Source organism: Chlorocebus sabaeus, chromosome 15 (genome assembly GCF_047675955.1).
Source record: "Chlorocebus sabaeus isolate Y175 chromosome 15, mChlSab1.0.hap1, whole genome shotgun sequence".
NCBI classification, from domain to species: Eukaryota; Metazoa; Chordata; class Mammalia; order Primates; family Cercopithecidae; genus Chlorocebus; species Chlorocebus sabaeus.
In genome coordinates, this window is record NC_132918.1 from 17,073,735 (window position 1) to 17,100,621 (window position 26,887).

General features: G+C 42.0%; 1 protein-coding gene across 3 annotated transcripts in view; it reads left to right on the forward strand.

Moving 5' to 3' along the window:
* Nucleotides 1-26,887, forward strand: part of NCEH1 (neutral cholesterol ester hydrolase 1) — an 89,567-nt gene that overhangs the window by 26,567 nt on the left and 36,113 nt on the right. The gene's annotated exons all lie outside the window — the stretch shown is intronic.

The following is a 26,887-nucleotide window of genomic DNA, read 5'->3' on the forward strand; positions in this document are numbered from 1 at the left end:
AATCAACTAGGAAAACTTGATATGAGAAATACAATAGGAAAAGTGAGAAAAAGGCAAGTAGGTTATGAAGTTAGGAGAAAATGCAAAGGAAGTATGGAAAGTTTAGCATGTACTACCAAATTTCTGGAAGGGTCCAGGATCACACACCACTTTTCCCATAAAACCTAGGACGCCCATCTGAAGAGCCTTTAACCTCAAATCTCCTTCAGGATACTCTGGGCTTATTCCTTTAGTCCCTTGGAACCCCTTAGATCATTGGGATGGCTTTGCATGTCCACATCCCAGTATCGAGTATCACATAGAACTTATGTAAGCAAAATCAGTACAGCCCTATGTCTTACATAATTGGATGTGAGATCAAGCTGAAATAAGAGCAAGCATCCACTGTTCTGTCCCCCACACGAATAGACACCTTGTGAACCTAGTTCACACTATGTGAACACTAGTCACTAAGTGAATACACTATGTGTAGTACCACATGAAGTCTTGGGTATTTGGTGTGTGGAAGATCAGAAAGAACTGGATCCAGCAGAGGAGAAATACTTCAAGAGGATGCTCTGGGCTGGGACTCAGCTGGGTTGGAGCCCTGGTCCCAACATATAGAGCAGGACATTGGTTACTCATGTTAAGGATGGACTCAGTCTTCATCTGTAAAACAAGGGGGCTAGGCAAGGCTTTCCCAAAGCAGTCTCAAGGGATGTGAAGAGTTGTGAAAAGACTAAAGTTTAAGCAGAGTGAAGTAAATTTCTCTGCTCTTGCTAGGACTTGTCAGTGTGTTTCAAAAGCTGACATGCATTGTGAATCTCTGAGAGGAGAATTGCCGTGCAGCATTTCCCAAGCTGAGTGAATCATAGATCTCAGAACTCTTCAGCCTGCTCTCATTGCAAAGTTGTCTCCTCCATCTGCTGTTCTATAGAATGTTTGGGAGAGGCTGCTCTGTAGTTTTCCTTCCAGCTCTAACATTCTAAAATTCTAAGTTTGTAAAAAGGCAACAAAAGCCTGGAAAGCCAGAGATGTCAAAGAGAGGTTAGAGATCTGGTCGTCATACTTGTCTAACAAGGTTGCAGGTGGTGAGGATTTAGAATGATGCTCTACTTCTAGGTCTGGGGGGACAGATGGAACAGAAAAGTGGGAGAAAAAAATCGAAACAAAATAAGTATAAAGTTAAGTTGATGCAGGGGAAGAGAAAAAAAAATTAAGGTTGCGGAAGCATTGAGATAAATTGGAACTATTTTCAGTCGAGATGTAATGAAAGAATCTTGAAGTAGGAACCTGCTGCCCTGATTCTTGTCTGAACGTGTCTGTAACTGGGTGACTCAGAGCTTGTCACCCATCTCTCTGGGCATCAGTTTTCAAGAAGACAGTCTATGTTTGTGGGCCCTTTGGGTTTTAAAATTACACGACTTCATTTGCATCCAGTTTAAGATTGAAGCCTTAGGGAAGGGATTTATTGAAGAAAGATATATGAGGAAATAAAGGCTGAGACCTAGACTAGAGAGAATTATTAGGTCAAGAGAAGCCCATTATGAGCCCAGTGAAGATGGGTCTCCTTTTTTTTTTTTTTTTTTTCTTTTTTTGAGATAGGGTCTCACTCTGTTGTCCCAGGCTGAAGTACAGTGGTGTGATCTTGGCTCACTGCAACCTCTGCCTTCCAGGCTCAGGCCATCCTCCCATCTCAGCCTTCCAAGTAGCTGGGACCACAGGCATGTACCCACCACAACTGGCTAACTTATTGTATTTTTAGTAGAGATGGGGTTTGATCGTGTTGCCCAGGCTGGTCTCAAACTTCTCAGCTCTGGCAGTCCATCTGCCTTGGCCTCCCAAAGGGCTAGGATTAAGGTGTGAGCCACCATGCCCGGCCCAAAGATGGGTCTTTTTTTTTTGGCGGGGGGCAGGTACAGAGTCTTGCGTGGTCACCCAGGCTGGAGTACGGTGGCACAATCTCGGCTCACTGCAACCTTGCCTCCCAGGCTCAAGCAGTTCTCCTGCCTCAGCCTCCCGAGTAGCTGGGGTTATAGGCACACAGCACCATGCCTGGCGAGTTTTTGCTTTTTTAGTAGAGATGAGATTTCACGATGTTGGCCAGGCTGGTCTGGAACTCCTGACCTCAAGTGATCTGCCTGCCTCGGCCTCCAAAAGTGCTGGGATTACAAGCGTGAGCCATCGTGCCTGGCCCAAAAGATGGGTCTTTAATGATACTCTGCTAAACTGTGAATTCCAACTACTAGGATTTCTCCACAGAATTGCACAAAGACTAGATGGTGTCCTTTCGATTGGCTCCTTATGTCAGTGTGGCTTAATTTCACAACTAAACTCATCAGATATAGATAGAGTTATTAACTCTCCTGAGGAATTGATTTACTTGATTGTTTCATCCAGGTTTATGTTGTTTTAGTTTGTGTAGTGCCTGTATAGTTGCACTTTAGTAAGCCATTTCCAATTTTTGTTTGCAGTCTTGTGCCATTTGCTAGGTTAGATTTTCTTCTTGGGTATTTGGTAAAATAAAATTAGTTTTAGTAATCTCTTAACTATAAGACATACTAATACATGTCTTAGTAAATAGTTTCAGATATTTGGGAGGCACCACTGTATTTCTTTCTCAAGCACTATATATATATATATATATATATCACTGGGTCACACACAGTTCAAAACCTACAAAGAAGCTAAGAGTCTTTACATGAGATACATTCTTCTTGAAAATTCTTAACTGCTATATGCCAGTCTATCAAGCAGTTCGATTTGATTATGCACACCTTTATTTATATTTTCCCAAGTCTGATTGATCCTTAACTACTTTATTTTGTTTTTTGAGACAGGGTCTTGCTCTATCACTCAGCCTGGAGGGCAGTCGTGTAATCACAACTTGCTATAACTTCAACTTCCAGACTCAAGCAAACCTCCCATCTCAGCCTCCTGAGTAGCTGGGACTATGGGTGTGAGCCACCATGCCTGGATGATTTATTTTATTCTATTCTATTTTTTTTTTTTTGTAGAGACAGAGGTCTTAATATATTGCCCAGGCTTGTCTTGAACTTCTGGGCTTAAATGATTCTCCTGCCTCCCCTTCTTAAAGCACTGGGTTTATAGGCATGATCCTGTAACTATCTGGCAAACTATCTTATATTGAATATGTCTCACATAGCAAAATAATGAAGGCGTAGCTAATGCAAGCAAACTTAAATCCTTTCTACTTTTTAGCTGGTGACAGGGGCACACACTTGTTCTTCAAGTACATATTTATCCCAAACATTCATTTCAGTGAAGAGTACTGATAATTTTCACAGTGATATTCTAAAAGCTACATGACAAAGCATTCACAAGGATCAAACGACGTAACAACATGGGAAGCACCTGCTTTAGAGAATTTGCTGCATTCTGTGTCTCCTCCAGAGCATTAATGCTTCTAAAATGCTACGTACAATGATTTCATACTTACGTATTTTGTTTTTCCTAAATAGACACAACTATGAAAACACCTAAACATGAGATTATAAATAATAAATAGGAGTGTTGAAGATAACATACAGGTTATACATCACTAAAGCATTGTTCTGCAGTGGGGAGGCCTGTGCAAACCTACCCCCAAAGTCTGTGGAAGCTGAGGGACCAAAGAAAGAGGATGACATATCCAGTTTCTCAGAAAGAACCATTTAATCATTTAATAGACACTTATGAATGGAAGCCATGTCTCTGTCTCAGGTGGTGGCAAGATGAGATGGTGGATCCCTGTACCATTACCCCCCAGACCCAGGACTTATACATAATAGGGAAAGAGTATTTGTGATTCAGAAGAGATGATGTGTAGGACAATTGAAGTACAGTCACTTTAAGTTTGTTCTGACCTAAGGGCCGGATTTACGGTAAACAGTAGATAAACTGGAAGTCTTACAGGCCTTCCCAGGACTAGGGTTAATCATAAGTCAACATGACTGATTAGCATCCAAGATGGAGTTGCTTTCGCCTCGACAACATGTTGTTTCCCTAAACTCGGAACCTTCTTCAGAACTTGAAATGGCAGTTTTCCTGGGGTTATTAACAGTAGTGCCATGGTCTCCACCACAGGCTCTCTCTATTCCAGCACTCCCTGAAATGTAAAGCTGATGTCTGGATTAGGAAAGATAGTGTTTTCCTTGGGTTCTGCTTTTTCTGCCCTAGGAAAATTCAAGGCTAAAGGAATTTGAGAGTTAAGCAGTGGGAATGTGTTTATCTGCTCAGTTATGGGGCATAATTTTTCTTTGAAAAAGGTGTGTTGTTCAGTCTTTTTTTTTTTTTTTTTTTTGAGACAGTCTCATTCTGTTGCCCAGGCTGGAGTGTAGTGGTGTAATCTCCCCTCACTACAACCTCTGCCTCCTGGGTGGGTTCAAGCAATTCTCCTGCTTCAGCCTCCCCAGTAGCAGGGATTAAAGGCATCGCCATTATGCCTGGCTAATTTTTTTTTTTTTTTTTTTTTTTGGTATTTTTAGTAGAGACAGGGTTTTACCATGTTGTCCAGGCTGGTCTCGAACTCCTGACCTCAGGTGATCCACCTGCCTCGGCCTCCCAAAGTGTTGGGATTACAGGTGTGAGCCACTGCTCACAGCTGAATGTGTTCAGTCTTGGTTTGGGTGTTCCATGTGTAGTGTAATGGTGTGATGTATGGGTTTCGAAGTGGCATTCTTCATATCTACTTGGCATCCTTTAAAGGCCTCAATTTGCAAATCCTCACAGAAGAGATCATGAAACAATAGTTTCAAGTTAAACTCGTTATTTTCACCTTTGGATATGTTTATTGTGTTCAAAATGAAAATTTGAAAATTTGGGGCAAGACAGGATCTGATTGCCTTACTTAAAGAACATCCGAATAGGCTTATATTGTATTTTAATTAAAAACTGAGTCTTTTTAAAGCTTGCCAATATTTTTTAAAAACACTTTAGTTCTTTGTTTTCTTCATCATCAGTTTCTCTCTCCTCTTATTTGTTGGTGTCATCAGACATCTCAGAGTGGGAAATTCTCACTGTGTCTCTCCACCTCCACTTGTTCCTCCTCCCCTTCTTCCTCCCCGTTCTTCTCCCCCAGTACCTCTTGGTCCTCCCCCGGGCCGCAAGCCTCTAGGGTCCATGCATATCCCTCTATTTCACCAGTGAGTTCATGTATCTTGGTAAGTAAAGGCTTATAGGTGTCATACTTTTTTTTTCCCCCCCAGAGGTTGAAATGTCTCATCACATTGGCTTCAATCTCATGGGATTCTTCTACAGCTTTTTGAGGGCAAGGACTTGACATTTCACCAAGCTAGGCAGGCTGTCAATAAAGTCATTAGTCATTTTTAAGTGTCAGTCATTCTTTATTGGGGGAACCCGCCCCCAATATTTCAACATAGGTTCTATTTTCCCTAAGTGTCGGCTGGCTGAGAAATAAAGAGAAAGAGTACAAAGAGAGGAATTTTACAGGTGGGCCACCAGGGGTGACATCACATATCCGTAGGACCATGATACCCACCTGAGCCTCAAACCAGCAAGTTTTTTATTAAGAGTTTCAAAAGAGGAGGGGGTGTAAGAACAGGAAGTAGATCACATAGCCAGTTTCCAAAGTTCTGGGTGTTCTGGGCTCAGAATGGGGAATATCATATGAGACCTCGGGGGAGTAATGCCCTTATCTTCCCATTTTAAGGAAAAGAATGAGCTGAACCTCCTATGCAAAGTAGGATGATGATCCTTGTCCTCCCTATAAAAAATAAAATAAGTAGCCTCCAGGCATTCCCATCTGCCAGAGGAGCAATTGTTTTTCAAATAGCCCTTTGGTGCCCAGTCTATTACTAAACCATATGAGTCATTTTTTAATACTACTGCATGTGAGTTAACACAGTCTTCTCAAATTAAAGTTTTAGATGGGCCCTCAAAATTTTTAGGACATGGTTTTCCTACAGATTCATATTTGAAAGTATGGGGTATCTCCTATTATTCCCCTTTTCATTTGTCTTAAAGGAGAAAGGGAGAGGCTGGAGACCAAATGTCCCCGTTCCCCATCTCTCTGGAAGTTAAGCAGCCCACACTTGGGTTTCTAGATGGATACAACCAGGTGCATGTCCGAGGCACAGAGGAGGGTATTTATAACCCATAGTAACATTAAATGCAGTGCCTTCTTCTCCTGGTTGAGCAGGGCAACGGTCATCTGTAGCTCCAGGCATCCACACACTATCATTAGTATAGATTTTCACAGGAGCATCCATCCAGGTGAGAGGTCGAATAAGTGGAGGAAAAGCACATAAGCCCAATAAGAATAATTTTGTGTAGCAGGTAAATCAGTTTGAGGGGAAAATGGTGAGACAGAAAGTACAAGGAGGAGAATTATTAAATAAAACCTATTGTAAGCAAGATCCAGTGCTGAAGGAGAAAGAGAAGAAGAGGGGAATGTTATTTTCAGGCTAATAGAAATAGTGAGAGTTTTAGGTTCATAAGGAGAAAAAGAAAGGGAATTAAGAGAAGTGGGATTAGTTAGAGGGGTCTCCGTTGCCATTAGGGAGTATCGAACCAGACCCATTTTGATTTGGCATGCCAGTTTTTGAGGAGTTGGCACAAATCTCACCAGGTATGAGGGTGGTCTCTGATGTGAGCGTCTCTTCCCTGTGGTTTTCATTGTCAGTATTCACACAAAGTTTAAGTCTCCTAGTGGGCACCCAGACGGGGGACTGATGATCTCCTAGTGAAACACAAGCATACCCTCTTCCCCATGTTATAATTGTTCCAAGTTCTTAGGTATTGGTCTGGGCGTTTTTCCATAACCCTGGCTTGCCTTCATTTAGGGAGAATTTTAGAAATTATATTAATCCAATAAGCGACTTTTTTTTTTACTGCCGGAGCCCATCCCAGGGACCTGTGTCTTATCTCCTTTGTTTAAAACAATATTAGGTAGTAAAAGTAATTGAGCAATTGACTCATCAGCTGGAATAGAAACAGGAACCTTGGCAGACACCATAAGTTTAATCTCATCAAAGGAATCAGAATTAATGAGACCAGTATGAACTGTGATAACTTTAGTTTTATATCAGACTTAGAGCAGCAGGTGCTTACCCAATGTTTACCTTTAGGACAACTAGGGCAAACAGTAGCAGGAGCATTTGGCCATGTTTGTTGAGCTGGCTTGCCCGCCTTTAAGTTTTTAACACTGCAATTTTTTCGAGCATGACCAAGTTGACCACAATGATAGCAGGCTCCAAGAAAAGAATCAGTTGAGCCAGTTTGGTTGCCGTCCTTCGTGGCCCATGCCCACAGAATAGCTTTGTGGGTCTCCCATCCAGTGCCTTCACAAGCTTTAATATATGCAGGCAACACCTCATGATCAGGTAAATTTTGTCATTGGATGGAGCGCATGACCATTTTACACTCATGGTTCACATTCTCAAAAGCTAACATATGAAGGAGAATACCTTGAGCACGCTCACAGAGACAGATTTTTCAACAGCATCTTGTAATTTAGCCAAAAAGTCGGGATATAGTTCATTGTGACCCTGTTTAACAGTAGTAAAGGAAACAGGAGCTTGGTCTGTAATTTATCCCAAGCTCGCCTACACGCCTTTGTTACTTGTTCTGTGCTGAAAGCATCAAAGCCTAATTGGGCGGTAGTGTCAAAGTAATTATTGGAGCCTGTGAGCTGAGCCTGAGTAATTGGAATGCCATCAGCCCGATTTAGCTGAGCCTGCAGACACGCCTCCTCTGACCATCAGGTACAAAATTGTAAATGCTGAGATGGAGTTAGAACAGCTTTTGCTGAAATATCCCAGTCTAAAGGAAGCAAAACAACCTCAGTGCAGAGTCTGTAATACCATTTTAACATATGGAGAAGTAGGACCATACTGAGTACAAGCATCGTTGAATTATTTTATAAAGGTAAGATTGAACGGCACATATTGACGCACTTGTATCCCTTGAGCATTGGGAGGTTCTAGTGCAACTGGATAAACCCACACCTCTGATCCACTTGTTTCTTTGTTCTGGCATAATAAGCATTGCATGGAAGTTTCAAGAACAGGCACATGAGACGGAGTTGGCATAGAAGTGACAGGAAAAGTATGTGTGGATAAGGGAAACTGAGGTTGAGGCGGTCAGACCGGTATGAGAGCGTGAGAAAGGGGCATTGGGGGAGCAGAAGAGGCAAAGGCAGAAGCATACTGGTAATTATTGTCCCAATCCTGTGCAATCAGAGTGGCAGGGGTGTCCGTACGTGAAGAAGGGTACAGAGAAGAAGGTAGAGTGGATGGCAAAGTGACCGGTTGAGGGACTGAAATGACAGGAGGGTGAGGGGCTGCGGTGGACTAGGGAGGGCCTGCAGAATTACAGGTAAATTGTAGTTTGGTCCCAGAGCCATTAGATGACTCTGGAGGCAAAGGCTGCAAAGGTTTGAAGAGTGAAGAGTTAGCATAGATATGGTCCCTGGCTGTCCGAGTCAGGGCCGTGGGAGCTACAAGTACCAGCTCTTTGTGAAAAGAAATAAGGTCATCCAGGGGTGACGTTAAGCCAAAGTCACTGGAGTTAGATATTGAATCCTCAGTATCGTCAGGTGAGGGAGGAGCAGGCGAAGGGAGAGGCTGAGCAGATAACAGGCTGAGGGGGAGAGGAAAGCTGAGGAAGAGGTAGAGGGTCACCAGATTAAAAAAACTGTGGTAACTGCAGGGGTCACAAGATTGGTATGGCATTAGGATGGCATGTACCAAGGCCCAATCACCCTAAACAGTGCCGGGAACATAATTTCCTGTCAGGACCAGTTCCTGGAGTTTTGCACCAACACGATCCCATAGTTCCACATCTAACATTCCCCTCTCAGGAAGCCAAGGACAGTGTTCCTCCACTGTCCTGAATAAGGTGACCGTATTTTCCATGGGCACTTGAACTCCCCCCTGTTTTAACAGGAGTTTAATATAGCAGAGATAAGCATAACGTTTAGACTCTTCGTGACCCATAGTGTTTAGACTCTGCGTGACCCATAGTTACCCCAGACAATACACAGACAACTCACCAATCGTCAGGGAGCCAAACAAGCGTTTCTGTGGACCGGACCAATGAATGTTTCTCCACACCTACCAAAGGGAATCAGGTTCCCACATGCACTAGGAAAAAGAAAACCATGTTGGCGTGCCAGATATCGAGGGAACTCACCCCCAATATTTCAGTGTAGGTTCTTTCTATTTTCCATAAGTGTTGGCTGGCTGAGAAATAAAGACAAAGAGTACAAAGAGAGGAATTTTACAGCTGGGCTGCCGGGGGTGACATCACATATCGGTAGGACCATGATGCCCACCCGAGCCTCAAACCAGCAAGTTTTTATTAAGGTTTTCAAAAGGGGAGGGGGTGTAAGAACAGGGAATAGGTCACATGCTGCAAAGGGCAAAAAGCAGAACTACTAATAAGGGTCCAACAAAGATCACAAGGCAAAGAACAAAAGCAGAACTGCTGATAAGGGTCTATGTTCAGTGGTGCACCTATTGTCTTGATAAACATCTTAACAGAAAACAAGGCTCAAGAGCAGAGAACTGGTCTGACTACAAATTTACCAGGGTGGAGTTTTTCTCAGGAAACCAGAGCATATCTCGGTACTGCAGGAAACCAGAGCATATCTCAGTACTTATCTCAACTGCATAAGACAGACATTCCCAGAGTGGCCATTTATAGACCTCCCCCCAGGAATGCATTCCTTTCCCAGAGTATTAATATTAATATTCCTAGCTAGGAGAAGAATTTAGTGATATCTTCCCTACCTGCACGTCCATTTATAGGCTCTCTGCAAGAAGAAAAATATGGCTCTTTTTGCCTGACCCCGCAGGCAGTCAGACCTTACGGTTGTCTTCCCTTGTTCCCTAAAACTCACTGTTATTCTGTTCTTTTTCAAGGTTCACTGATTTCATATTGTTCAAACACACATGTTTTACAACCAATTTGTACAGTTAACACAATTAATTATCACAGTGGTCCTGAGGTGACATACATCCTCAGCTTATGAAGATAACAGGATTAAGAGATTAACGTAAGACAGGAATAAGAAATTATAAAAGTATTATTTGGGAACTGATAAATGTCCATATTAAAATGAAATCTTCACAATTTATGTTCCTCTGCCGCAGCTCCAGCTGGTCCCTCCGTTTGGGGTCCCTGACTTCCCGCAACAATTCTTTACACAGCCTCGGGCACTCTGCTGTCTGACCACTCTGATGTGCTGTCAGTCTTCACTCAGCGCACCACTTATTCTATGATTCCCTCTACAGCTATCTGGCTTGAATCTGCAGGTCCCTTGTTTCCTGAGTCTGCCAGGTTAGAGAAATGCAAGGGTGTAAAGTACTGATGGGGAGGGGTGGGCCTGTGATGCCAGTGTCTTCCCCAGAGGAGGCTGTCATGTGGCACCAAAGTAGATGCCTCGTGGGTCCCCTGAGATTTGGGGCAGGGCTCATGCTCCTCCCCATCAATTTATGGCTGTCCACCATCCTGGGTGCCTGGATACTGAGATGACTCCAACCTGGTGTCTGTCCTCAGTGAGTTTACAGGGAAGGTGCACACAAACCAAACCTTCCACTTGACATGGAGAGCATGAAGAGGTCAGTTGTCTATTGAGAGTTGAGTAGTAGGGGGAGGGGAGCTTCACAGAGGTGGTGTCTTGAAGGATGAGGAGTTCAGGGGAGGGACCATTCAAGCCTGAGAGAGGCCACCAGCTGTAATTCATACATTCTACCCGAGTTTCGTCATTACAAGTCATCCTCTTAGCAGTGTTACCCCAAGATGCCTTACCCATTACCTTGGCAAAGATAATTGGTAAGATCAAACACTGCCTAACGAGAGTCTGTTTCACACCTTTAATTGACTAGGCTGATGTTTCTCAACTCTAATGTGCAAAAGAATCCCCTGGAGAAACTCCTGGGTCTGCCCCAGAGGTTCTAACTCAGTATGCAAAGTTAGGGCACAATAATTTGCATTCAGATGCTGCCGGTCTTTGGACCATCCTTTGAGTAGCCCTGGACTGGACAACTTGATTGAGTAGTGATAATAATAGAGATAAGAAAAGAATTAGTTCTTAAAACCCAGGAGATTGGTTTGACCAGGTGTGTCATTCATGTAGCCTACAAAAAACCTGGCTCTCCCACCTTAGCCCAGTAATATGCAAAGGTGAGTCTATGATGTTTGAACACATGGTGTTATCTGGAGGTGGCCATCACACTTGGCACAACTGGTGACAAGGAGAAGATGGCTGGAATCACTATATTGAGTGAAGCCAGTTTCTAATGGCTTGCATTTGCATATCAAAGCTTGCTGGCCTGGCCCTTCAAGTCACCTTTTCTGTTATAAAAGAGATGGTTCAGGGGGGGTTGTTTCTTATTACAGGAAAATTTCCACCAAGAACTTTTACCCTTAGTATCTAGCTAAAATAATGTCTTAATAACCCCTGTATTATCTGTACCTGTTTAGGTGTCTGGTGGGCAGCACTCAAATGTTTGCTGAATGAATTTGTGGGAGCTAAATGATGGGTGTACGGGACATACAGGATGGAATATTATAGACATTGGAGACTATAAAAGGTGGGGGATGGGAGGTGTAAAAAGTAGAGGTTCGTCTTCAAAGACTTTCCTCCCCATCTAATTAGGAACAAATAGTAACTTCTCTTAAAAGCAAAATTTATTCAAAGATCTGTGCCAACATTCTTAAGTATCTGCTAACCATAATAAAGAAATCAATATATTTCATGTTCTTAGCTCCCACAATTTAGCCTGAATATTTTCCCTGGCATGTTTATAGTGGTCCAAGCAAGCATTAGGTCATAGCTGTCCCTCTTCCTTATTTAAAGGTGTTTTTACCTTTCTCAGCATTCCACAAGTTACTTCCTCTTCCTTTGTTCTCCTCTGCCTTTGCCTCTTTTAAAAAGTTCTAAGTTGCTAGCCAATCGGGACAAATACCAAATGTGAGGTCCCGTTCCAGCCAATGGAAACCGGACACAGCAGTAGGGTGAACGCGTCAGGATACAAATGACCCTGTCTCCTTTGTTCGGTGTACTCTCGTGACAAAACTGCTGGCAAGCGTACCCTTTCTGCAGGAAGTGAAAATGGCCTTGCTGAGTAAATTAAATGTATGTTCAAGGGCTATTTCTTTTTGGCACCAGGGAACAAGCATTTCAAGCAGGGATGAGGCTTGAAAAGTGACCTATTTGGTACAGTGTTTACTATGCGGATGGTGGGTGCACAGACTTCACCACCACACAATATATGCAGGTAGGAAGCCTGCGGTTGTACCCCTTTAAGGTGTATTTAATATATACATTTTTTTAAAATTTAAAATGTTTGAATGAGTAGGTAAAAAATAAATATAGACCCTTTTCCTTGGAGTATTTTATCTGTACATTCTCCTCAGGAAGACCATATAATGATCTCAATTGTTGTACAGATATTTGATTTAGACTTAGTTTGTTAGACATTAAACAAGTTTGTTGTAATTGTGGATCTATTAATAGACTAAACGTTTAGAAGGAGTGACTTGTTCCAATGTCCTGAATCCGTTAAAACAAGAAGCTGCTCCTGGTGTAGATTTAAATGCTCCATTGTTTGTGATTCCAGATTCTGTCCCAACAGACAGTGACTTCCTTCTTACCTCTGGAACTGGCAGGCCATCCTGTCTTGTAATGCCTCAGGCCAAGGAGGGACTGAGCTGCATTAACTTGAAACTGCTGGCTCTAGAAATTGTCCTTATTGTAAAGGCTTGGACTTTGGTACTGATGCTAATTTTCTCAGACACTGTTTATGTAGGCAAACCGTTCCTGCTAACCAGCCCAGCAGATCAGCTGGCAGAGAGCATGTGCTGCCAGTGGGGTAGAGTTTGGGATACATTTCATGACCTACTTCCCCTCCCTACCCTGATTTTAAATCTTTTTATCTTAAATGCAGCAAAACCTGTGTAATAGGAGAGGTTTCTGTTTAAAATAATGACAGTGTTTAATCAGAGCTCTGATTGATAATATTCAGAGCAGTGGGTCAGGATCAGTCGAACTTTTGAGAGTTCTGGTGCTTGCTTTTATATTTTTATTTTTATTTTTTGAGACAGAGTCTTGCTCTGTTGTCCAAGCTGGAGTGCAGCGGCGCCATCTCTGCTCACTGCAAGCTCCTCCTCCCGGGTTCATGCCATTCTGCTGCCTCAGCCTCCCCAGTAGCTGGGACTACAGGCACCCACCACCACGCCCAGCTAATTTTTTGTATTTTTAGTAGAAACGGGGTTTCACCGTGTTAGCCAGGATGGTCTCGATCTCCTGACCTCGTGATCTGCCTGCTTCGGCCTCCCAAAGTGCTAGGATTACAGTCGTGAACCTCCCCCCACCGCCGCCCCCCCAACCGCTTGTTTTGTCACTTAGGGCTTTATGATCCTGATCAAAATATTTACTTCTCTTAGACCCAAATGAGCATACAATGAGTGTAACATCTGCTGTTCCTATGACAAGTCCTTGTGACATTCACACAAGTGAAAGTTCAAAAGGTCAACTGTAAAGGGCCATTCAAAAGAGTACATGGTTTATTATTATGTATTTTAAATAGTAGGCAATAACTTGTCATGATCACCATGTGAATGTGTACAAAAGGGTACTTAATTTGCTATCATCTGAATCTAGCTCTTCAGATATCTGTAGATATCTATAAAAATCATTCACCTTGTATCTTTTGTGTTTATGTGCCATTTAAGAAACCATTTTTTCAAAGGTGGTGTCTAATCTGCCACTTCCTGCACTTTGTAAAAAGCAGATTAACCCAACTTCTGGAGTGTCCTGTGTAACACACTTCTGAAGTCACAGGGCGTGAGTGGACAAGCTCTGAATTGTCATATCAAAGAAGGGAGTATGGGAGGTTTTGTTTAGAAGTTTAATTCTTTTTTGATGCTTTTAGTCAGCGGCTACTTAGAACACTAAAATGAAAACAAATGCTGCTGTCCTGACCATCAAGGGAGGTTTTTAGCAGCTTGGGTAGTCTCAGAAAGGGTATTTGTTTATGACCTTGTGTACATGAGGCACTGGAAAAAAATTTGGCCTCCAAGACCCAGTTTTTCAAAGGAGCTCACAATCTAGTTGTTGTGGTAGGTAACAAAGATGTGAGCACAAACTGGATTTTTAAAAAGTCTCATTTTTATGTGCCTGCATATGGAAGGCAAAGGAGAGTGAGACAGGCATAGGACCAAGAGAGGTGTAAATGATATGGTTCCGATGACTGGAGGAACACCAGGATCCTTGGTCTTGTGCCAGTTTAGATAAAACGACACAGACACATGTGGAGTGGTTTTAAGGGGTGGAGAGGTTATTAGGCAAGAAAGAAGGAAGGAAGAAGAAAACAGCTCCCTGGTACAGAGACGGAGGCAGGGGGGATTCGAACAAAGAGAAACCCCGCGTGTGGCGGGAAAGTGGCTGCTTATATTGGGATGCTGGAGGAGGTGGCGTCTGGTTTGCATAGGGCCCAGGGGATTGGTTTGACCAGGTTGTTATTTACGTTGCCTGTGAAAAACCTGGCTCTCCCACCTTAGCTTTTTAATATGCAAATACGGGTTGCCATGATGTTCTGAAAACATGGTATTATCTGGAGGTGGCCATGACACTTGGCACACGTGATGACAAGAAGAAGGCAGGAGTCGCCATATTGGGTGGACCATTCCTAACGGGCGGCATTTGCATATCAAAGCTTGCCAGCCTGGCCCTTCAAGCTGTTTTTCTGTTAGAAAAGAAATGGTTAGGGGTTTGCTTTTATTAAAAGAAAGAGCCTTACCAAGAACTCCTTTTACCCTCTCTATCTGCCTAAAAATTATTTTTAAGTAACACCTGTCTTATTTCCCCCCTCAAGAGAAGCAAAGCTAGCTGCTGTTAGGGGGTGCTGACTGATGATTTGTGGCTACTTCCTGCTAAAAAGAGGCATGCTGATGAGCAGCAATTGGGTCTTCTCCTGAGGTTGATCTAAGGATTCTTGGAAGAAAGGCGTGTCCGTGTGTGGTTCTGCTCGCAGTACTATTTGGAGTTTGATCGTTTCTAGGCGAAAAGAGAAGTTTTACAAGAAGGTTTATAATATAGGGTGAGAATAAGAGCCTTAAGATTACCACCGTTAGTGGGAGTCCTATAGACCATAACTGACAGTTAAGAGTTTGGTACCTATTAGTATACACCAATAGAGTGCAATACTGGATTGACTCCACTAGATGTCGCTGTACATTACCAGAAACGTTAACATAACCATTATTCCTTGAGAAAAGCATACATTTCTCCCTTGACTTGCCATTAGAGAATAACTTTAGGCTTAGGCAATTTTTATAACTTGCAATATGATTGGGAGAAATACGTTACTGGATGTCTAAAATAACTTTAGCGTTAATTTTGACAATCCTTTCCTTTAATGATTATATTTTTTCATGATTTTCACAGACCCTCTTACAACATACTTAAACTTTTCTGACTCATTCTAAACATCCTTTCTTTAAAAAATCAGTCATTTCCTTTTAGGACAAGTATTTACCATACAAAATCCTTTCCTTTGTTTTTGAAAAAAATTTTTTAAAATTATACTTTAAGTTCTAGGGTACATATGCACAATATGCAGGTTTGTTACATAGGTATACATGTGCCATGTTGGTTTGCTGCACCCATCAACTCACAAAATCCTTTCTTTCTTTTTCTCTTTTTTTCTTTTCTTTTCTTTCTTTCTTTTTCTTTTTTTTTTTTTTTTTTGAGACAGGATCTTGCTCTGTCACCCAGGCTGGAGTGCAGTGGTGTGATCTCAGCTCACTGCAACCTCAACCTTCCAGGTTCAAGCAATTCTTCTGTCTCAGCCTCCCCTGAGTACATGGGATTACAGGCACCACACAGCTAATTTTTATATTTTTGGTAGAGCCGGGATTTCACCATGTTGGCCAGGCTGGTCTCAAACTCCTGATCTCAAGTGATCCACCCTCCTTGGCCTCCCAAAGTGCTGGGATTATAGGCGTGAGCCATCGCACCTGGACACAAAAATCCTTTCTTATATAAAATTTATTTCTTTATAACCTTTTTTTCATAGCTTAGAGTGCATTATATTACCAACCTTTAGTAAAAAGTCCTATTAAACTTAATGATAGTAAAACTTTTATGTTTGCTTTTTATCCGTAACTATTACTCCTGCTATAGGCAAAATAACCTTGACTAAATTTCTCCTGCAATTATTAATCCTGTTATAAGGATGATAATCAGGCAAAATATTACAGCAATTAGAATTTTACAACCAGAATTCCACATTGTGGGTGCCACAGTGTCTATAGTTCTATTGCAAATAGTAGCGTGACTGTAACAATTTCCACAAGAGTGGCATAGTAAATAGTTTTCATTTAAAACTACTTGCCAAGATATAACATTTCCCCTTGGGGATTTACAAAGTTACAAATGCAATCCCATGTATAATTAAAATTTCCCTGCGAATATGCCTTAAAAAGAAGTTCATACAGCCAACAGACACATGAAAAAATGCTCATCATCACTGGCCATCAGAGAAATGCAAATCAAAACCACAATGAGATACCATCTCACACCAGTTAGAATGGCGATCATTAAAAAGTCAGGAAACAACAGGTGCTGGAGAGGATGTGGAGAAATAGGAACACTTTTACACTGTTGGTGGGATTGTAAACTAGTTCAACCATTATGGAAAACAGTATGGCGATTCCTCAAGGATCTAGAACTAGATGTACCATATGACCCAGCCATCCCATTACTGGGTATATACCCAAAGGATTATAAATTATGCTGCTATAAGGACACATGCACACGTATGTTTATTGCAGCACTATTCACAATAGCAAAGACTTGGAATCAACCCAAATGTCCATCAGTGACAGATTGGATTAAGAAAATGTGGCACATATACACCATGGAATACTATGCAGCCATAAAAAAGGATGAGTTTGTGTCCTTTGTAGGGACATGGATGCAGCTGGAAACCATCATTCTTAGCAAACTATCACAAGAACAGAAAAGCAAACACCGCATGTTCTCACTCGTAGGTGGGAACTGAACAATGAGATCACTTGGACTCGGGAAGGGGAACATCACACACCGGGGCCTATCATGGGGAGGGGGGAGGGGGGAGGGATTGCATTGGGAGTTATACCTGATGTAAATGACGAGTTGATGGGTGCAGCACACCAACATGGCACAAGTATACATATGTAGCAAACCTGCACGTTGTGCACATGTACCCTACAACTTGAAGTTTAATAATAATAAATAAATTTAAAAAAAAAAAAAAAAAAAAAAAAAGAAGTTCAACTGTTTGGTAGCAAATTTTGACGGGAAAGGGTAGAAATGAAAAAAAGTATCTGTTGGGGGAAAGGTGGGACTGAGTAAGATGAGTAGCCCTCACTTTTGTTTTTTTTGAGACAGAGTCTGGCGCAGTTGCCCAGGCTGGAGTGCAATGGTGCGATCTCGGCTCACTGCAACCTCCGCCTCCCGGGTTCAAGTGATTCTTCTGCCTCAGCCTCCTGAGTAGCTAGGATTATGGCACGTGCCACTACACCCAGCTAATTTTCTTTTGTATCTTGAGTAGAGACAGGGTTTCACCATGTTGACCAGGCTGGTCTTGAACTCCTGACCTCATGATCTGCCTGCCTGGGCCTCCCAAAGTGCTGGGATTACAGGCGTGAGCCAAAGTGCCCAGCCCACTCACTTATCGTTTATAATTTTTAGCTTAAGATGTTCTATTAATACCAACTTTCTTGGGTTAAATAAAGGTTTTATTTCCTGGGGTTGGGCTTCTGCTGGTTGTGTTAATTCTTGTTGGAAGGGAGCGAGAGAGGTTACATGCTTAGCCAGTTTAGAGGTTTTCTGCCTGCAAACAATCTCTGAACACACTGATAAGTTTTATCCTTTCCCAAGTGAAAAGCTCGGTGAAGGATTTTAAGGACTTTCGTTGGCTGCAGGCTGGCAAATAGAGTTTGCCATCCTGACTGTGGGCGTCCTGAGGGCTGAAAACTATGGGGCTGAGAAGTGGCCTGTTCTGTTTCTGCAAAGGAATACTGAGGTTTAATTTCTTTTAAAATGGTGCCCTCCTAGATTAGAGGGGCTCAAATGTGTTAGTGCCTTGAGGCTTCCTTGCCTTTGCCTGGCTGCCTGATCAGCTAATCTATTTCCTTTGACCACCTTATCTGTTTCCTTTCAACGTCCTCTACGATACATCCCTGCGTCTCTCGTGGAAGAAAAACTGAAGATAACCTGCTAATTTCCTGGTGATATTTTATAGGAGATACATTAGTGTTAAAATGCCTTTCCTTTCAAATGGCAGCACGAGCATGGAACGTTAGGAAAGCATACTTGGAGTCAGTATAAATGTTAGCCACCTTTCCCTTGCTTAATTTAGGTGCTCTTGGAAGAGCTATTAGCTCAGCCAGTTGGGCGCTTGTGTTTGGGGAGAGTACATACCGCTCCTGCTTTAGGTACTTCTTGCTTCACCGGCTATTTGATGGCTAAGAGCTACCCCTAGAGGACAGTGATCCTGCCACATTATGTGGGGTGTAAACAGTTAAATTATTTCCTTGGGTTAACTTGGAGGCTTTTCTGACTAGTAGAGCTATTATGACAGTGGCTTGGAAGCATGTGTAAATAGGTTCTCCTAACCACAACTAAGGTTGAGAAAAATACTGGATTAGTTTTTCCTGAAATGCCCCTTACAGTTGTGCTACAGGAAGAGAGGAGGCCTGGATTAGAGAGGAGAAAAGAGAGAGAGTGGGCCTGGTGTTTAGAAGGAGATCTGCTTCCTTTCCTTCAATTTCCAGTATCACCGGGAGCTCCTGTGCTATGATGGCAGTTTGAGCTGCCAGAGCTGAGGTTTGGGCCCCGGGTCCTGTGGGACCATCTGTGAGACTGGCCCTGAACCCAGTGACCTCCGTATCTGGGGACAGTTCTGTCTCCATTGGCTTTTGCCACAGGCTGGACAGGGTTGAGGTGGCTTCGTCTTGCTGCCTGGGCATTCCTCTTTAAAATACCCTGGCCTGCCACATTGATAGCAACTAATGGATGCATCTTGGGGCTCCTGGACTTTGCAAGCCTGCAAAGCTGCCGCTAGAACCTTTGTCCTTCTCCTGAGCTTTCTCTTTCTTTTGGGCCTCCTCCTAGTTCCTATTATAAAAGACCAAGTGGCCCCCTTCATGAGGTTCTCTAAGGTGCTATTTGGTCCTATAGTTTGCTTCTGTAGTTTTCTTCTAATATTGGGAGCTGCCTATGTGATAAACCTATCCTTCAGGATGAGCTGTCCCTCCACTGACTCAGGGGATGAAAAAGGAGGAGTGTTCTGTTAGTGCCTCTCTCAGCCTTTCTATAAAGGCCAAAGGATTCTTACCTGGTTTTTGGTCTATTATAGACAGTTTAGAGTAATTGAGAGGTTTGGCCCTGGTTTTCTGTAGGCTTTCTAAAACGCATATTAAAAAAAGCTTCCTGGCCGGGCGCAGTGGCTCTCTCCTGTAATCCCAGCACTTTGGGAGGCTGAGGCAGGCAGATCACCTGAGGTCGGGCGTTTGAAACCAGCCTGTCCAACTTGGTGAAACGGTACTCAACATGTAGGCAATTACAATGCAGTGGTAAGTATTTGTATATCTAATACTTGATGAAACTTGGTACTCAACACTGTAGGCAATTACAATGCAATGGTAAGTATTTGTGTATCTAAACATAGAAAAGGTACAGCGAAATATGATATAAAAGATTAAAAAATGCTTCCCCTGTAGAGGTTACTTACCATGGAGCTTGCAGGAGTAGAATTTGCTCTGGGTGAATCAGTGAATGAGTAGTGAGCAAATGTGAAGGCCTAGGACATTACTATGCATTACTGTAGGCTTTATAAACAGTGTACACTTAGGTTACACTAAATTTGTTTTAAAAATTAAGTAACTGCACTACAATGTCACAATGACAACAATGCCACTAGGTTATAAGAGTTTTCATCTCCATCAGAATCTGTGGGACCACCCTCATATATGCGATCTGTTCTTGAGCAAAATGCCATCATGCAGCACTTGACTGTATATATATGTAACAAGTATGTGTGTGCCTATGTGCATGTGTGTGTATATATATATGCTATGTATATATACCTGATATGTGCATGTGTAAATATATATGTAATAAGTATGTGTGTGCCTGTGTGTGTATATATATGTTATGTGTACACACTTGATATGTGCATGCGTAAATATATATGTAAGAAGTATGTGTGTGCCTGTGTACGTGTGTGTATATATATGCTACATATATACACCTGATATGTGCATGTGTAAATATATATGTAAGAAGTATGTGTGTGCCTGTGTACGTTTGTGTATATATGCTATGTATATACACCTGATATGCACATGTGTAAATATATATGTAATAAGTATGTGTGTGCCTGTGTGTGTGTGTATATATATGCTATGTATATACACCTGATATGTGCATGTGTAAATATATAGGTAATAAGTATGTGTGTGCCTGTGTGTGTATATATGCTACATATATACACCTGATATATGTAAATATATATGTAATAAGTGTGTGCCTGTGTGCATGTGTGTATATATATGCTATGTATATACACCTGATATGTGCATGTGTATATATGTAACAAGTATGTGTGTGTCTGCATGTATGTATATATATACATGCTACATTTATATACACCTGATATGTGCATGTGTAAATATATATATACACCTATCTATACACCTGCTATGTGTATTTATATACTATGTATATACTATATATGCTATATATACTATATACACTATATATACTATATATGCTATATACACACTATGCTATATACATACGTATATAGGTTGTATACATAGGTGTATACACACGTAGCAGGTGTATATATAGGTAGCATATATATGTGTGTGTGTGTAGCAGGGGTTTTGTGCTAGAACCAAGAGCCTGGAACGGGCACAATGAAAATATTTTACCCAAAAGGTATGCTAAGTAAAAGTCCCGAGTTTCACACATTTTTGAGGATCAAAGTGAAAAAGTCAAAGTGAATTATTAGGGAATCATATCTACTTCTTCCTAAACCCTCCATCTGATTGTGTTCTGAAATTTAATAAATACTAACTTATCTTTCCATCTCCATAAAATTCTGTGAGATAACAAAATCCTATGTTCTGGTTTCTGAAGGATGGTGATCTGCAAATGTAAAAGTTTCCTTTAACCTCCAAAAAATAATTGGGTTAATCCAGCTACCACAGGTGTGAAATTGAGAAGCTGCTTGCTAAGACTGAATTTAATATTGTCACATCTGAGAGCTGCTTGTCTGATCATGTTGCCGCTGGACAAAGTAAGCCTTACTACAAAGGATAAAAGAATGATTATTTCAATATCCAGTCATAGTTCATCATCGAACTCTGAGTAAAATGGAGAAAAAAGACGTTTTATCTTTTATGACTCTATGCATTTCTCTGGGAAGTCATTTATCTGGTTACTATCTAGGAGAGCAAAGATAATGGGAAAAATCTTCCATTATTCTCAACTATAATTTTACATATGAAATTTTAATAAAATAGGTTTTTGGTTATTTCTTTTAAGAGCCCTCAATATAAGAAAATGAAATATTACAAACTTGTTTTATAAAATATATTTGTGAACCATAAAACCCCATATAAAACAAAATTATTATCACCATTAACTACTGATGCTTCTGATCTTATTCTCTAATGGTTAAAAAATGACTAGAATTTAGAATTACTGCCAATATATGGGGGGGATTTTATAAAAATAGCTGTATTCATTTGCATGTTAAGCAAGAGTGTGATTTCTGATGTCCGTGAGAGTCACTTGCTGCTTTAAGATCTGCTCTGCTGCTGACTCTACATGTGTAGCTTTGAGAGGTCCTTTAGCCCCTCCAGCTTTCCTCATAGGCAGGATGTGGCTATTGTACTTGGTGATATCCCAAACATGCTTCCGATCCCAACATTCCATGGTTCTGTGATATTTTTACCTTATTACAAAAGACATTCACTTTAAAAGCATAAACACTGTAGTAACTTTTCTCTTTCATCGTTTTCAATAAAAGTGAAATGGAAGTAAACTGACAAGTTTAGGAGGCTTTCAGAGCATAAAGGAGAAAGGCTGACAGCTCTTGAGAACCTCTTTGCTTTCAGCTGAGAGCAAATAGAGAATGCTTGGTCTCTGGCCCTGAATGTCATGATATTATGTTCAGAATCATTGAAATGTCTGACAACACTGTTGATTAAAAATGAGAATCATTAGGCCATGTCTGCCATTATAGGATGAAGGGTAGTTTGAATAGTATGGAGAAAAAATATCCCAAAAGGATGATTTGTCTTAGATAATATTAACAAAATTTCAAATTATAATATGTATAGTAATTTGCAGTAATTCACTTTTCTTTTATATATATATATATATTCATATATATATATATATATATATATATATATATTTGGGAATGGTGTTTCTGCTATTTTTTTGCTTTCCTTACCTGCTTTCTTCCTTTTTGGTGTATTATAGGAGATACATTGCTCATCTCTGAAATTATGTGCTGCTTGCAGAGCTACCTGCTTTTCAGCTGCAGTGAGAGTCTGGTTTAGGAGCAGAATAACATCCCTGCATGTGAGGTGAAATACCTGAATTAAATTTTGGAAAGCTTCTATTTACCTATCAGGGTCATCAGAACATTGGCCTACGTCATCTTTTATTTGCCTAAAGTTTTGTCATGAGAAGGGAACTTGAAGGGACCCCAAATAAGGGGGATCCTCAGATGGTTCCCCTGGAAGTTGCTACTTTAACTTTTGGGGAACTGTTTTCCCTGGGACTGCCCAATATGATTGCTAAAAGAGCTGGGTTGATCTTACAACGCTTGGCAAAGGTTTAGTAAAAATGCCATGCCCTTGTATAAAAGAAAATGAATCGCTTTTCCCTTTAAAGTCCTTAGGTCGAGTGCACTCCAGAGGGATGCAAGCTGAAGAAAATCTGATACCCATCTAGAAAAAGAAGTGAGAATAAAAGCATCCTCTTAGTCTTCCTTTCCGTATGACCTAGGGTGGAGGAGAAGACAGGGAGTGTTCAACTGTTTTCCCTCCCTGGTTCCTGGGTTCTGGCACCACGTTAAATATGCCACCCATGGTTGAAGACATGGTCCTCCAAGCCATAGAACCAGATGAACTAAGTGGTGGGACTAACCATGTTTTACCTGCACAACCTTAGGTCATCTGCCTTCTGTGATTTCCCTTTGACTTCCTAAACCTGTGTGATCTGCCTGGCTCCCCAAAAAAACGTTATCTCCAGAGAGACTGTGTCGTCTTTGAGCCCCCATCTTTAATGGAGCAATGTGCTAGATTGCCTGCTGTTTTGCCCCATGCTAAAGCATTTACCCCTAGAAAACTGGTTCTGGTTAACTTCCGTACTTAAAATCCCCTTACGTAGGTGCCTTAAAAAAACATAGGAACCGAATGGCCATTTTCCCTGCTGATGGGACAGTATTGAGACAAGAATTTGGCTACAGATGACATCTTACTCCTAACTGTTGAAAAGAGAGCTCTCCTGTTTACAGAAGTAGCCTAGAGCCTGATTTTTAGTGGTGTGAAAGGAGATTGCAGCGTACAACAAAGGACCAGCAATATGTCTTATGAAGAGGATTTCTATTTCCACTAGGTGGCGATGTTGGCTTAGAAATACCATGGGCTACCCAGAGACTGACTAGCGAGTAATCTCACTGTTGGAGGTGGAAAAGGGGAACTCTGTTCCTAGAAGGTTGAAATGGCATTTTTCTGAGCTATATCCCGAGTCTACAGCATTTCCTGATCTTACCTAACAGGATTACTTCCCTAGGCTGTAAAAATTCCCACACATTCAACACACAGAGAGTAAGAGACCGTAGACAGAGAAAGCAGGAAAGAAGGAGGGTTTTGCAACAGGATACCTTGAGATTAAAGGACAGATTTGAGGTTGAGATTCGCTCCATAGTCACCACTCCAATGAATGAATTCCTGGCCAATGCACCAAAATGATACAGCTCTGATGACTGGAGGAAAACCAGGGTCCTTGGTCTCACGCCAGTTTAGATAAATGACACAGACACACATGGAGTGGTTTTAAGGAGTGGAGAGTTTATTAGGCAAGAAGAAAGGAAGAAAAAAACAGCTCCCCCATACAGAGACAAAGGGAGGGGGGATTAGAAAAAAGAGAAACTCAGTGTGTGGCAGAAAAGTGGTTGCTTGTATTGGGATGCTGGAGGAGGCAGTGTCTGCTTTGCATTGGGCCCAGGCGATTGGTTTGACCAGGTGTGTCATTTATGTAGCCTGCAAAACACCTGGTCCTCCTACTTTAGCCCTTTAATATGCAAATGTAGGTTGCCATGATGTTCTGAACACATGGTGTTATCAGGAGGTGGCCATGACACTTGGCACACACCGTGACAAGAAGAAGGCAGGAGTCACCATATTGGGCAGACAATTTCTAATAGCCACTATTTGCGTATCAAAGCTTGCCAGACTGGCTCTTCAAGTCGTTTTTCTGTTAGAAAAGAAATAGTTCAGGTTCCAAGATGGCCGAATAGGAATAGCTCCAGTCTACGGCTCCCAGTGTGAATGACGCCGAAAACGGATGATTTCTGCATTTCCAACTAAAGTACCAGGTTCATCTCACTGGGACTTGTTGGACAGTGGGTACAGGACAGTGGGTGCAGCCCACGGAGTGTGAGCTGAAGCAGGGCGAGGCATCCTCTCACCTGGGAAGCACAAGGGGTCAGGGAATTCTGTTTCCTAGACAAGGGAAGCCATGACAGATGGTACCTGGAAAACTGGGACACTCTTGCCCTAATACTGCGCTTTTCCAATGGTCTTAGCAAACAGCACACCAGGAGATTATATCCCGCACCTGGCTCAGATGGTCCCATGCCCACGGAGCCTTGCTCACTGTTAGCACAGCAGTCCCAGTTCGAACTGCGAGGCAGCAGCGAGGCTGGGGGAGGGGCGTCCACCGTTGCTGAGGCTTGACTAAGTAAACAAAGCATCTGGGAAGTTCGAGCTGGGTGGAGCCCACCGCAGCTCAACAAGGCCTGCCTGCCCCTGTAGATTACACCTCTGGGGGCAGGGCATAGCTGAACAAAAGGCAGCAGAAACTTCTGCAGACTTAAACGTCCCTTTCTGACAGCTTTGAAGAGAGTAGTGGTTCTCCCAGCACAGAGTTTGAGATCTGAGAATGGACAGACTGCCTCCTCAAGTGGGTCCCTGACCCCTGAGTAGCATAACTGGGAGACACCTCCCAGTAGGGGCCAACTGACACCTCATCCAGTTGGTGCCCCTCTGAGATGAAGCTTCCAGAGGAAGGATCAGGCAGCAACATTTGCTGTTCTGCAATCTTTGCTGTTCTGCAATCTTTGTTGTTCTGCAGCCTCCACTGGTGATACCCAGGTGAACAGGGTCTGGAGTGGACCTCCAGCAAACTCCAACAGACCTGCAGCTGAGGGTCCTGACTGTTAGGAGGAAAACTAACACACAGAAAGGAATAGCATCAACAACAACAAAAAGGACATCCACACAAAAACCCCATCTGTAGGTCACCATCATTAAAGACCAAAGGTAGATAAAACCACAAAGATGGGGAGAAACTAGAGTAGAAAAGCTGAAAATTCTAAAAATCAGAGTGCTTCATCTCCTCCAAAGGATTGCAGCTCCTCGCCAGCAACAGAACAAAGTTGGATGGAGAATGACTTTGATGAGTTGAGAGAAGAAGGCTTTAGAAAATCGGTAATAACAAACTTCTCCGGGCTAAAGGAAGATGTTTGAACCCATCACAAAGAAGCTAAAAACCTTGAAAAAAGATTAGATGAATGGCTAACTAGAATAAACAGTGTACAGAAGACCTTAAATGACCCGATGGAGCTGAAAACTGTGGCACGAGAACTACATGATGCATGCACAAGCTTCAGTAGCGGATTCGACCAAGTGGAAGGAATTGTATCAGTGATTGAAGATCAAATGAATGAAATGAAGTGAGAAGAGAAGTTTAGAGAAAAGAGAGTAAAAATAAATAAACAAAGCCTCCAAGAAATATGGTACTATGTGAAAAGACTAAATCTACATTTGATTGGTGTACCTGAAAGTGACGGGGAGAATGGAACCAATTTGGAAAACACTCTTCAGGATATTATCCAGCAGAACTTCGTTAACCTAGCAAGGCAGGCCAACATTCAAATTCAGGAAATACAGAGAATGCCACAAAGATACTCCTCGCGAAGAGCAACCCCAAGACACATAATTGTCAGATTCACCAAGGTTGAAATGAAAGAAAACATGTTAAGGGCAGCCAGAGAGAAATGTCGGGTTACCCACAAAGGGAAACCAGTCAGACTAACAGCGGATCTCTCAGCAGAAACTCCACAAGCCAGAAGAGAGTAGGGGCCAATATTCAACATTCTTAAAGAAAAGAATTTTCAACCCAGAATTTCATATCCAGCCAAACTAAGCTTCATAAGTAAAGGAGAAATAAAATGCTTTACAGACAAGCAAATGCTGAGAGATTTTGTCACCACCAGGCCTGCCTTACATCTCCTGGAGGAAGCACTAAGCATGGAAATGAACAACCAGTACCAGCCACTGCGAAAACATGCCAAATTGTAAAGACCATCAATGCTAGGAAGAAACTGCATCAACTAACGAGCAAAATAACCAGCTAACATCATAATGACAGGATCAAATTCACACATAACAATATTAATCTTAAATGTAAATGGACTAAATGCCCCAATTAAAAGACACAGACCAGCAAATTGGATAAAGAGTCAAGACCCATCAGTGTACTGTATTCAGGAGACCCATCTCACGTGGAGAGACACACATACACTTAAAATAAAGGGATGGAGGAAGATCTACCAAGCAAATGGAAAACAAAACAAAACAGAAA